The 10,822-nt window shown below is 39.7% G+C and overlaps 1 non-coding gene across 1 annotated transcript; it reads right to left on the minus strand.

Annotated features, from left to right (window-relative positions):
• Positions 1-307: 307 nt before the first annotated feature.
• Positions 308-414, minus strand: LOC141721904 (small nucleolar RNA R71). The gene has a single exon (XR_012574945.1). It is a non-coding gene; the product is annotated as a small nucleolar RNA R71 (small nucleolar RNA).
• Positions 415-10,822: the final 10,408 nt, after the last annotated feature.

Below are 10,822 nucleotides of genomic sequence, written 5' to 3' on the forward strand. Positions count from 1 at the left end.
GTTTTTGTCGAGGAGAAAGTTGAAGAAGAAGCACTTATTGCAATAGGAGAACCAGAAGCAAATCTGAAGGCTTTGATGGATTTAGTTCAGTTTGAGGGTTCTCCGACAGAAGACCCCCACACGCACATCAGAGATTTCATCGAGATCTGCGACACTTGAAGATGCTATTAAGTTGAGGCTTTTCCCATTCTCTCTGTGGGATAAAGTGATGTGCTAGTTATATTCTCTACCACCAGGGTCTATCACCAAATGGGAGGATCTTGCTAAAAAATTCTTAACTAAATTATTTCCTATGGCGAAGACTTCTGCAATCAGAAACACACTTACTCAATTTGCTCATCAATCTGGAGAATCTTTATGTGAGGCTTGGGATCGTTACAAAGAGATGCTTTGAAAGTGTCCTCACCATGGGATGCCTAAATGGATGATCATTAACTGCTTCTATAATGGATTGGATGCTACTTCTAAACCCATGCTTGATACAGCATCAGGTGGAGCCTTGTAGGCAAAAACCTACGATGAAGCTTATGAATTGATTGAATTGAATGCTGTGAATGAATACCAGAATCCTACTCAGAGACTATCTCAGGGCAAGGTAGCAGGAATTCTAGAGTTAGACATAGCTACTGCTATAGCTGCTCAGCTTAAGGCTTTGACAATGAAGGTGGATTCTTTGGCTAATTATGGGGTTAATCAGATCACTAATGTCTGTGAGCTTTGTGCTGGTGCCCATGAGACGGAGCAATATGCTATTTCTAGTGAATCAGCTCAGTTCGTGAGCAACTTTCAGAGGTCGCAGCAGCCTGTGCCAGCCACCTATCATCCTAACAACCGTAATCATTCTAACTTCAGCTGGAGTAATTCTCCGAATACGGTTCAACAGCCTTATCAGCAGTATCCAACAAAGTAGTACAACTCTCCTGGGTTTCAGCAACCGCAATATGCACTAAGACAACAACTCCAGCTGTAACAGTCTAATGAAAAATCTGAATTGGAGGAGTTGAGGCTCATGTGCAAGAGCCAAGCGGATTCTATCAAGAACTTGGAAAATCAAATTGGTCAAATTGACAATGCCTTGCTAAATCGTCAACCTGGTATACTCCCTAGTGACACTGAAGTGCCAGGAAAGAGGGAAGCTAAGGAGCAGGTAAAGGCAATTACATTGAGGTCTGGGAAGGTTGCAAATCCCGAACACTTTCAAGTTTCGGATGAAGAAGTTGTGGCTGAAGAAGAGGTGCAGAAGGAAGCTGAAGTGGAACTAAGGAAGACTACTGTTAAACACCCTCCTCCTGAGGGTAATACAGGGGAGAAGCAGATTTATCCTCCACCTCCCTTTCCTAAGAGGCTGTAGAAGAAAAAGCTGGATTAGCAGTTTGAAAAGTTTTTGGAGGTGTTCAAGAAACTTCATATCAACATACCTTTCGCCGAAGCTCTTGAATAGATGCCTAGTTATGCGAATTTTATGAAAGGTACACTTTCTCAGAAAGTGAAGCTTGATGACTTAGAGACTGTTGCTCTCATGGAAGAATATAGTGCTATGCTGTAATAGAAGTTGCCTCTAAAGCTTAAAGATCCTGGAAGCTTTACTATTCCTTGCACCATTGGAAAAGTATCATTTGACAAATGCTTATATGACTTGGGAACTAGCATTAGTCTGATGCCCTTGTCAATCTTTAAGAAGTTGGACTTACCAGATCCAAAGCCTACGTATATGACTTTGTAGTTGGTTGATCACTGTATTACATATCCATGAGGCATTGTGGAAGATGTCTTGGTCAAGGTGGATAAACTCATCTTCCTTGCTGATTTTGTAATTCTTGATTTTGAGGAGGATAAGAAGATTCCCATAATCTTGGGAACACCTTTCTTGGCTACTGGTCGAACCATGATTGATGTGTAGAAGGGTGAGCTTACTATACGACTGATGGATTAGGATGTGACGTTTAATGTCTTTAATGCCATGAAATTCCCTACTGATAATGAGGAGTGCTTAAAGGTGGAGTTGGTCAATTTTGTGGTTACTTCATAACTTGATCAATTGCTAAGGTCTGATGCCTTAAAAAAAGCCTTGTTGGGGAATTCAGATAGTGAAGATGATGAAGGTAAGGAGCAGATGCAATATCTGAATGCTTCTTCTTGGAAGCGAGAGATGGATATGCCTTTTGAATCTCTTAGAATGGAGGAGCTGAACAAATCTCCAAAGCGCCTCAAGCCATTTATTGAGGAAGCTCCTACACTTGAGCTTAAACCATTGCCTGAACACTTAAGGTATGCTTTTTTAGGTGATGCATCTACTTTTCCTGTGATTATTGCATCTGACCTTTCAGGTAGTGATGAGGAAAAATTCTTAAGAATTCTGAGAGAGTTCAAATCGGCAATTGGATGGACTATAGCATATATTAAGGGAATCGGCCCTTCTTATTGCATGCATAAAATTCTGCTAAAGAAAGGTAGCAATCCTACTGTTGAGCAACAAAGACGGCTTAATCCAATCATGAAAGAAGTTATGAGAATGAAATTCTCAAGTGGCTAGATGCAGGGATCATCTATCCCATTTCTAACAGTTCTTGGGTGAGTCCAGTTCAGTGTGTGCCGAAGAAAGGAGGTATTACGGTTGTAGATAATGAGAAGAATAAGCTCATTCCTACTCGGACAGTCACGGGGTGGAGAGTTTGCATGGATTATAGGAAGCTGAACAAAGCCACAAGAAAGGATCACTTCCCTTTGCCTTTTATTGATCAGATGCTTGACAGAATTTCTTGGGCATGACTATTACTGTCTTCTGGATGGCTATTCGGGCTATAATCAGATTTGCATTGCCCTAGAGGATCAGGAAAAGACTACTTTCACTTTTCCATTTGGTACGTTCACCTTCAGAAGAGCTTTTTTTGGGTTGTGTGGAGCACCTGCCACATTTTAGAGATGCATGATGGCTATCTTCTCTGACATGATTGGTCAGAATATGGAGGTGTTCATGGATGACTTCTCGGTGTTTGGCGATTCTTTTGATGAGTGCTTGCAAAATCTTAACGTGGTTCTTAAAAGATATGTTGAAACCAATCTGGTTCCCAACTGGGGAAAATGTCACTTTATGGTGCGGCAGGGCATTATTCTTGGTCACAAGGTCTCTAGTAAAGGTCTTGAGGTGGACAAAGCCAAGGTGGGGGTCATTGAAAATCATCCTCCACCAATTTCTGTTAAGGGAGTTCGCAGCTTTTTTGGTCATGCGGGTTTTTATAGGCGGTTCATCAAGGACTTCTCTAAAATCTCTAAACCCTTGTGCAATCTTCTAGAGAAGGATGTCCGGTTCAAGTTTGGTGACGAGTGCCTAGCTGCTTTTGAGTTCGTGAAGAAGAGTTTGATCACGGCACCTGTCATAACTGCACCTGATTGGAGTGAGCCTTTTGAGATGATGTGCGATGCAAGCGACTATGCAGTTGGAGCAGTTCTTGGGTAGAGAAAGAACAACATATTTCATGTTGTCTACTATTCTAGTAAGACCCTCAATGGTGCTCAACTGAATTATACTACTACTGAGAAAGAACTGTTGGCCATTGTCTATGATTTTGAGAAGTTTCGATCTTATTTTCTTGGGACGAAGGTGATAGTTTTCACTAATGACGTTATGATTCACTATCTCGTCTCGAAGAAGGACTCGAATCCTAGATTGATTAGATGGGTTCTTTTGCTTCAGGAATTTGAATTAGAGATCAAGGACAGAAAAGGTACCGAGAATCAAGTCACTGATCATCTCTCTCATTTGGAAGACCCATTTGCAACTTCAGAAGATAAGACATTGATAAATGAGTCTTTTCCCGATGAGCAGCTGTTTGGGGTGCAAGAAGAAGAACCATAGTTTGCAGATATTGTGAACTACCTTATGAGTAATATTATGCCTCCAGACTTGTCGTATGCTCAAAGGAAGAAATTTCTTCATGAGGTGAAGTGGTACATGTGGGATGAACCATATCTATTTAGGCAAGGAGCCAACCAAATCATCAGGAGATGTATTCCGTACAGCAAAACGAGGGGGATCTTGTGAGAATGTCATTCAACTATTTATGGAGGCCACTGTGGTGGAGAGAAGACAGCAGATCGTGTCCTTCAAGGGGGATTCTTCTGGCCTACATTGTTTAAGGATACACATCACTTTGTTTTGAAGTGTGATCGATGCCAGCGTGTTGGTAATATGTCCAAGAGGGATGAGATGCCTCTTAATATGCTTCTTAAGGTTGAAGTTTTTGATGTTTGGGGAATCGACTTTATGGGGCCGTTTGTCTCATCTTGCAGTAATCAGTATATCTTGTTGGTGGTCGATTATGTGTTGAAATGGGTTGAAGTTAAGGCTGTGTCGATAAATGATGTGAATGTAGTGCTTAATTTTCTCCATATGCAGATATTCACACGATTTGGGACTCCAAGAGTCATAATCAGTGACGAGGGATCGTATTTTTGCAATCGCAAGTTCACTGCTATGATGAAAAGGTATAATATGAATCATCGCATTGCTACATCCTACCACTCTCAGACTAATGGTCAAGCTGAGGTGTCTAATAGAGAGATCAAGTGTATTCTAGAGAAAGTGGTGTGTCCATCAAGGAAGGATTGGTCTTTGAAGCTTGATGAAGCTATTTGGGCGTATAGAACAGCATACAAGACTCCGTTAAGAATGTTGCCATTTCAGTTGGTTTATGGTAAGGGGTGTCATTTTCCTGTAGAGCTCGAGCATAAAGCGTATTGGGCTTTGAAGAAGTTGAACCTTGATTTGGATGCAGCTGGTAAGAAGATAATGCTTCAATTGAATGAACTGGACGAATTTTGACTTCAAGTGTATGAAAATAATAAACTATATAAGGAGAAAGTCAAGAGGTGGCACGATAGGGGTCTGGTGCTTAAATCATTTGTGCCGGGGCAGCAAGTTCTTTTGTTCAAGTCTCGTCTCCGTCTTTTTTTTTTCTGGAAAATTGAACTCGAGATGGTCCGGGCCTTTCATAATCAAAATTGTGTTCCCGTATGGAGCTGTGGAGATTTTTGAGAATGATCTAAGCCAAGCGTTCAAAGTGAATGGTCAGAGGTTGAAGCACTACTATGGGGGTACGGCAAACCGTGAGGTGGTTAGTGTCGTTCTATTGTCTACTTGATCTCGAGATTCTACGTCAAGCTAATCACGTAAATCAAGCGCTTTTTGGGAGGTAACCCAAGTTTGATGTACATTAGTAGATAGAGGAAGAAGGAAAAAAGGAGAAAAATACAAAAAAAAATCATTAAAACAGAAAAATTCAGTGCCAACTACAGAAGCACGGCGCGCCCGCGTCGAGAAGCGGGGCGACTGCGCTGAAAAGTCAGTAGCACGGCGCGCCCGCGCTGGCATGTGGGGCGGCCGCGCTGGTTTTCCAGAAGCACGGTGCGCCCGCACTGCCAGGAGGGGTGGCCACGCTGGGTCACTGAAGTCGAAAAAAAATAAGGCAGAAAATAGCATAAAATCGGGGACTTCAAAAAAAATTAAATTTTTACCTGAATTTTCCTCCTCCACATCCCATATTTTCCTCTCCAAATCAAACTCATTATTCCTAATATTCCTATAATCATTTCCCACTCTTTTTCCATAACTAATTCTCTCCCAATCTCCTATATATATATACACTTATACACAAACTACTTCATCACTTCTCAAACTCTCAAACACACAAATATCTCTTACAAACTTCTATTCTCTCAAGCTTATTCAATCTCAATGGCACCAAAAAGACAGCCAACCCAAGTTAGCAGCAGCACCACTGATTATTCGAGTGCGGGTGGTGTGAGGCCTAGGCTTTCAACTCCCGAGGCTGAGGCAGAGTATGTGAGGCTGCTTTCGAAGCCTATAGCCAAGGAGCGTGGTTTTCTGCCATCTGGGAAAGATGGTAAGTTGTTGGAGATGATCTTAGAGATGGGCTGGGTTACTTTTTGCGAGACACCCGCTGCTATGCCCATGAGTGTGGTGCGTGAGTTCTACGCGAATGCTAAGGCAGAGAGAACAGTGTCACGGTGGTTAGGGGGATGATGGTGGAGTACAGTGCTGAGGCTATTCGTAGGGCGATTGTGCAACCCGCGAGGAAGCTAGAACAGGATAATTGGAATAGGAAGACACCGGAGAAGTTTAACTTGGATTTGATTGTTGCTACCCTGTGTGTGCCTGAGACTTATTGGAAGTTCAATAAGGGCATAAATGAGTATGCCACTTTTCATGTATCGTGCATGAACAGGTTTGCACATGCATATAATTTTTTATTTGTGCTAACATCATGCCATCTTCTCACGTGCATGATGTTACTGTGGAGCGTGCACATTTGTTGTGGGGCATTCTTCAGGGAGACTATGTGGATCTTGGGAAGGTTATCCATCAGGGTATTTTGAGGTTTCTGCGAGAGAGTACTACGAGTTCTTTACCCTATGCGTCCATTGTGACGAAGCTGTGTGTGGTAGTTAGAGTTTATTGGCCCGCGCATGAGCAGCTGCAGCTCCCGAGTGCCCCGATTGATAGTTCGACACTGTTGAATATGACAGAGTGGTATGGTGGGAAGCCCGATCCTAAGGGGTTGGGATATTCTTATGACCATCTGTCAGGTGGAAGGCTAGCTCCTCAGGAATATGCTGGTGGTACGACGCAGGCGAACAAGGTAGCTTGGAGAACGGAGTTAGGGGAGACCGGTCCTTCGGGATCGCCGCAGCAACAGTAGCAGGACGAAGCACATGGCAGTACTGGGATGAGTTAAGCGCAGTATAGGCACTTGTTGAGGAGGATGGATGCGATGCATGACATCCATAGTCGCTTTGCACATGACATTACCTAGGCGTTGGGGACTGCATTCAGAGCCACAGGAGTTGACATCCAGTGGCTAGTATTCGGTGAGGATTCTGAATATCCGCCTCCAGACACTTCTGACACTCCACCCCTTGTGGGTGATGATCCTGATTCTGAGTAGGTATGCCAGAATCCTTACTATTACCTTCACTAAGGACAATGAATATTTTAAGTTTGGGGGTAGTAGTTAAGTATTATGTGTTTTGTGTGAGTTGCATATAGTTATATATTCATGTTAGTTTAGTTCATATAGTTGCATATTTTCCATGTAGTAGTTTTTTTTGTTTTTTTTTAGTTTTTTTATTTTTTTTGTATGATAGTCTGTTCATATAGTTTCATGCATTTGCATTATAACATGATCCCTTAGATGATTTTTTCGATTAATTTGTGATATTGATGCTAGTGTAGTAATGTCGTGCTTAGTGGTGTTAAGTCTTATCGAGTTGATTTACATGCTAGAGACAATTGTATTTCACTAAGTCTTATAGGTTGCTTGAGTGCTAGATCATGGTCATGGTTTATTTGTTTATCGAGGTTTAATCGCTTGTTTATATTTAGAATTTAGGATATTCTCATAATAATAAAATAGCATGGATACTTAAAAATTGGAGAAAATTGGATTTCATTGCTAGTTGTTGTGGCTAGGTGTCAAATGGCTAGTAGTCGGCTCATTTTAGATGAGTAGTCTAGTGTTGAACGAGATGGAGCGAAACACACTCATTCAGAATTTGGTGAAAAGAAAAAAAAGAGAAAAAAAAAGAAAAGAAAAAAAATGAAAAAATATGTGTTTATGCATAATTGATCACGAGTGAGCTCTTTAATACTCGAGTTATTAAGTTCTTAGGGGACTTTGTGCCTAGTGACCTAAGGCTTTTTATAGTCTGGGATCCACTAACCTAACGCTTGCTACATGGGTATTATTGTATAAGTCTTTTGTGGACCTCACTCATTGCACGGTCAAATATGCGTATTTGTGTTATTTTTATGTTGTGAATAAAAGCGTGAATCCATGTAAAACTCAAATATAAGAATTAAAGTGTTATAAGTTATTTTGAGTTTAGCTTTTATTCTATTTATAACCTTGTGATTGCTTTGATGAGTATTGAGTCTATATTATTGATCTAGTTGCGACAGTATATCTGTAAGCATTTGCACAAACACATGTTTCTGGCTTGTAAGTTAATTTGTGGGATTTGATTGATCTTTGTGCGAATAACTGCATTTGTTGAGATGTTGCTTGTTGATTGGTTTAGTTATTCTATGGGGATCGTTGCATTCATTTAGTTTGCATTCATGCATTTTTATTTCTTGTTCTTTGAGTCTGTTTATGCTTGAGAACAAGTATCGATTCAAGTCTGGGGGTATGTTGAGTGGCATTTATGTCATCTTATAACGCTCCGTAAAGCTTTGAATTGGTGTTTTGTACTCGAGTTGTTGGTGTTCTTAACGTGTTTTTGTAGTGTTTTGCATTTTAGGCTTATATCAGGAATTCAGGTGATATAGCATTGTTTTGATGCTAATATGGCGTTAGGATGGTGTCTAGAATAAAAATTCGTGAAAAGACCAACTAAAACTAGCAAGAAAAGAAGAATTCAGAATTTTCTCCAGAGAGTCAGCGCGCCTGCTGCGCCAGGTCAAATTCAAAAAATCCTGTTTCTACTTTGATTTTGATCCAGAAGACTTCTAGTCTGCATGGGCTGCTATATAAACATAACTTATGTTCATTTTTCATAAGAAGAAGTACCAGAGCTTAAGGAGAAGGCGAAAAGAAGACCGTAGAGCACAATTAAACCAAGGCGAAGAGGATCTAGTTTATTCTTGTGATTCTTTGTTTTATGTTGTAACTTTGGATGCTAGTTTTCTTATTCGTGAAGCTATACTCTTGTTTCATGCTTGGTTTATTATTTATTCAGTATAAAGACTACGTGTATTATACCATGCTTTCATCAAAACTTACATTGATGATGAGTCTGATTATAAGCTAATCGTTATCGTGGGGTTCTAGCGGATCTATTTACGGATTTCTTTAGTTAATTTATTTCGATGACTTAGTTTATGGTGATTTTATGATATTCTAGTATTGGTTGTGCTTATTCGTCTTATAAGCATCATGAACTTATAAAATAGTGTGTTAATCTCCAATGAAGCGAAAGCGAATTTAGGGGTTTAAAACTTGCCATGCTAGCATAGGTTCATGTATTTGATATGCATGATTCGTAGGTAATTTTAACCATCTTACTTGCCCTATGTAATCACGATGGATAACTTGTGCATTAAACCGTTATGTTGTCAAATTCTATAGACATATAGGGTCTCAATATAATTGGTGTCTATTCAGCTTCTGTCTCTATTGTGGATGTTTGGTAGTAGGGCATTCGTACAACAAAAGTTGGCATTTATCAGTTTCGTGTTATCTGATTAGTGTCACCATTGCATGCTAAGGTTAAGAACAAAGAGGTTATTGAATGAAGTAGTAATGAAGTTAGAATCCCATGTTTGTGTCATATAGTATTCAATCCTCTTTATTCTCTTAGTTTATGTTCTTTAGTATAATCTCTTATTTAAATGTAGTTAAAACAACCTCAATTTGTTATTCGTCTTAGCATTGGATAATAGCCATACCATTGTTGCATAAATACATTGATTAAAATTAACCTAAACCAGTACTTGTAGGAACGAACTAGAAATCATTCTATATTACTTGCGATCGGGTATACTTGTATGAATTTTAGCGCGTGTTCTAGCTCTAACACATGGAAAATTTAGAATTTGCTCAAGATGAAGTTCATGAGGCTTGTCAAAAAGGCAAAATGAAAAGGTCCAGTCACAAAAGCAAAATTGTGAATACCATAAGTGCACCACTGCAACTTATTCACCTGGACCTGTTTGGACTAGTTAATGTCTTATCTATTTCTAGAAAGAAATAGACACTTGTGATGGTAGATGACTACTTAAGGTATACATGGGTAGAGTTTATGCATTTAAATGATGAAACTCCACACATCATTATTGAACACATCAAGAAGATTAAGAAGCGGGTTGAAGATCAAAATTGTGTGAAAAGATTGAGGAGTGACAATGGTACATAATTTAGGAATGCAACTTTAAATGAATTCTGCAAAGACAAGGGTATTGTTCAATAGTTCTCAGCTGCAAGTACTCCTCAGCAAAATGGGGTAGTTGAAAGGAAAAATATAACTTTAGTTGAGGCCGCTTGAACAATGCTGCAAGATGCCAACAAATTTTTTGGGAAGAAGCTGTCAACATTGCATGCTACACTCAAAACAAATATCTCATCAACAAAAATCTTGGCAAGTTACCTTAGTCAATTTTGTCAAAAAGAAAGCCTACTTTGAAGCATCTGCATGTGTTTGGAAGCATGTGCTTTGTTCTAAAAGACAACTCTGAATATGTGGGAAAATTTAACTCTAAAGTTTTTGAAGAAATTTTTCTGGATATTCATTGGAAAGAACTGTCTACAGAGTTTATGTGCTTGAACAAAAGAAAATTATGGAAAGCAGAGATGTGACTTTTGATGATGAAAATTGTCCAGGCTTAAAATTCTTTGATGAGAATGAAGTTGAAGCCCTTATATTTGAAAATCTAAATATTGACAGTGATTCTGAAGATAAAGGTGAGATAAACACAAGCAACAGAATGAATGAAAAGTCAACTGAGCAAGTGAATCATGAGAATAAAAACAAATCTTATACACCTGCATTTGATGGCACACATTTAGGGGGAGAAAGAGGAGAAAGTTCTGCTAGTCATGCCAATGGTGAAGAAAATGCAGAAGACTCTAGTCAGCAAAATCACACAAGGAAATGGGAGAGGAGTCACACAAGATATGCAATTATTGGTGATCCAAATGCTGGAGTAAGGACTAGAAGTGCAACAGCAAGTGAATGTTTACATGCATGCTTTCTTTCACAAATTGAGCCTAAAAAACTGAGGAAGCTCTACTTGATCCCGACTAGA

Source organism: Apium graveolens, chromosome 4, assembly GCF_009905375.1.
Source record: "Apium graveolens cultivar Ventura chromosome 4, ASM990537v1, whole genome shotgun sequence".
NCBI lineage: Eukaryota > Viridiplantae > Streptophyta > Magnoliopsida > Apiales > Apiaceae > Apium > Apium graveolens.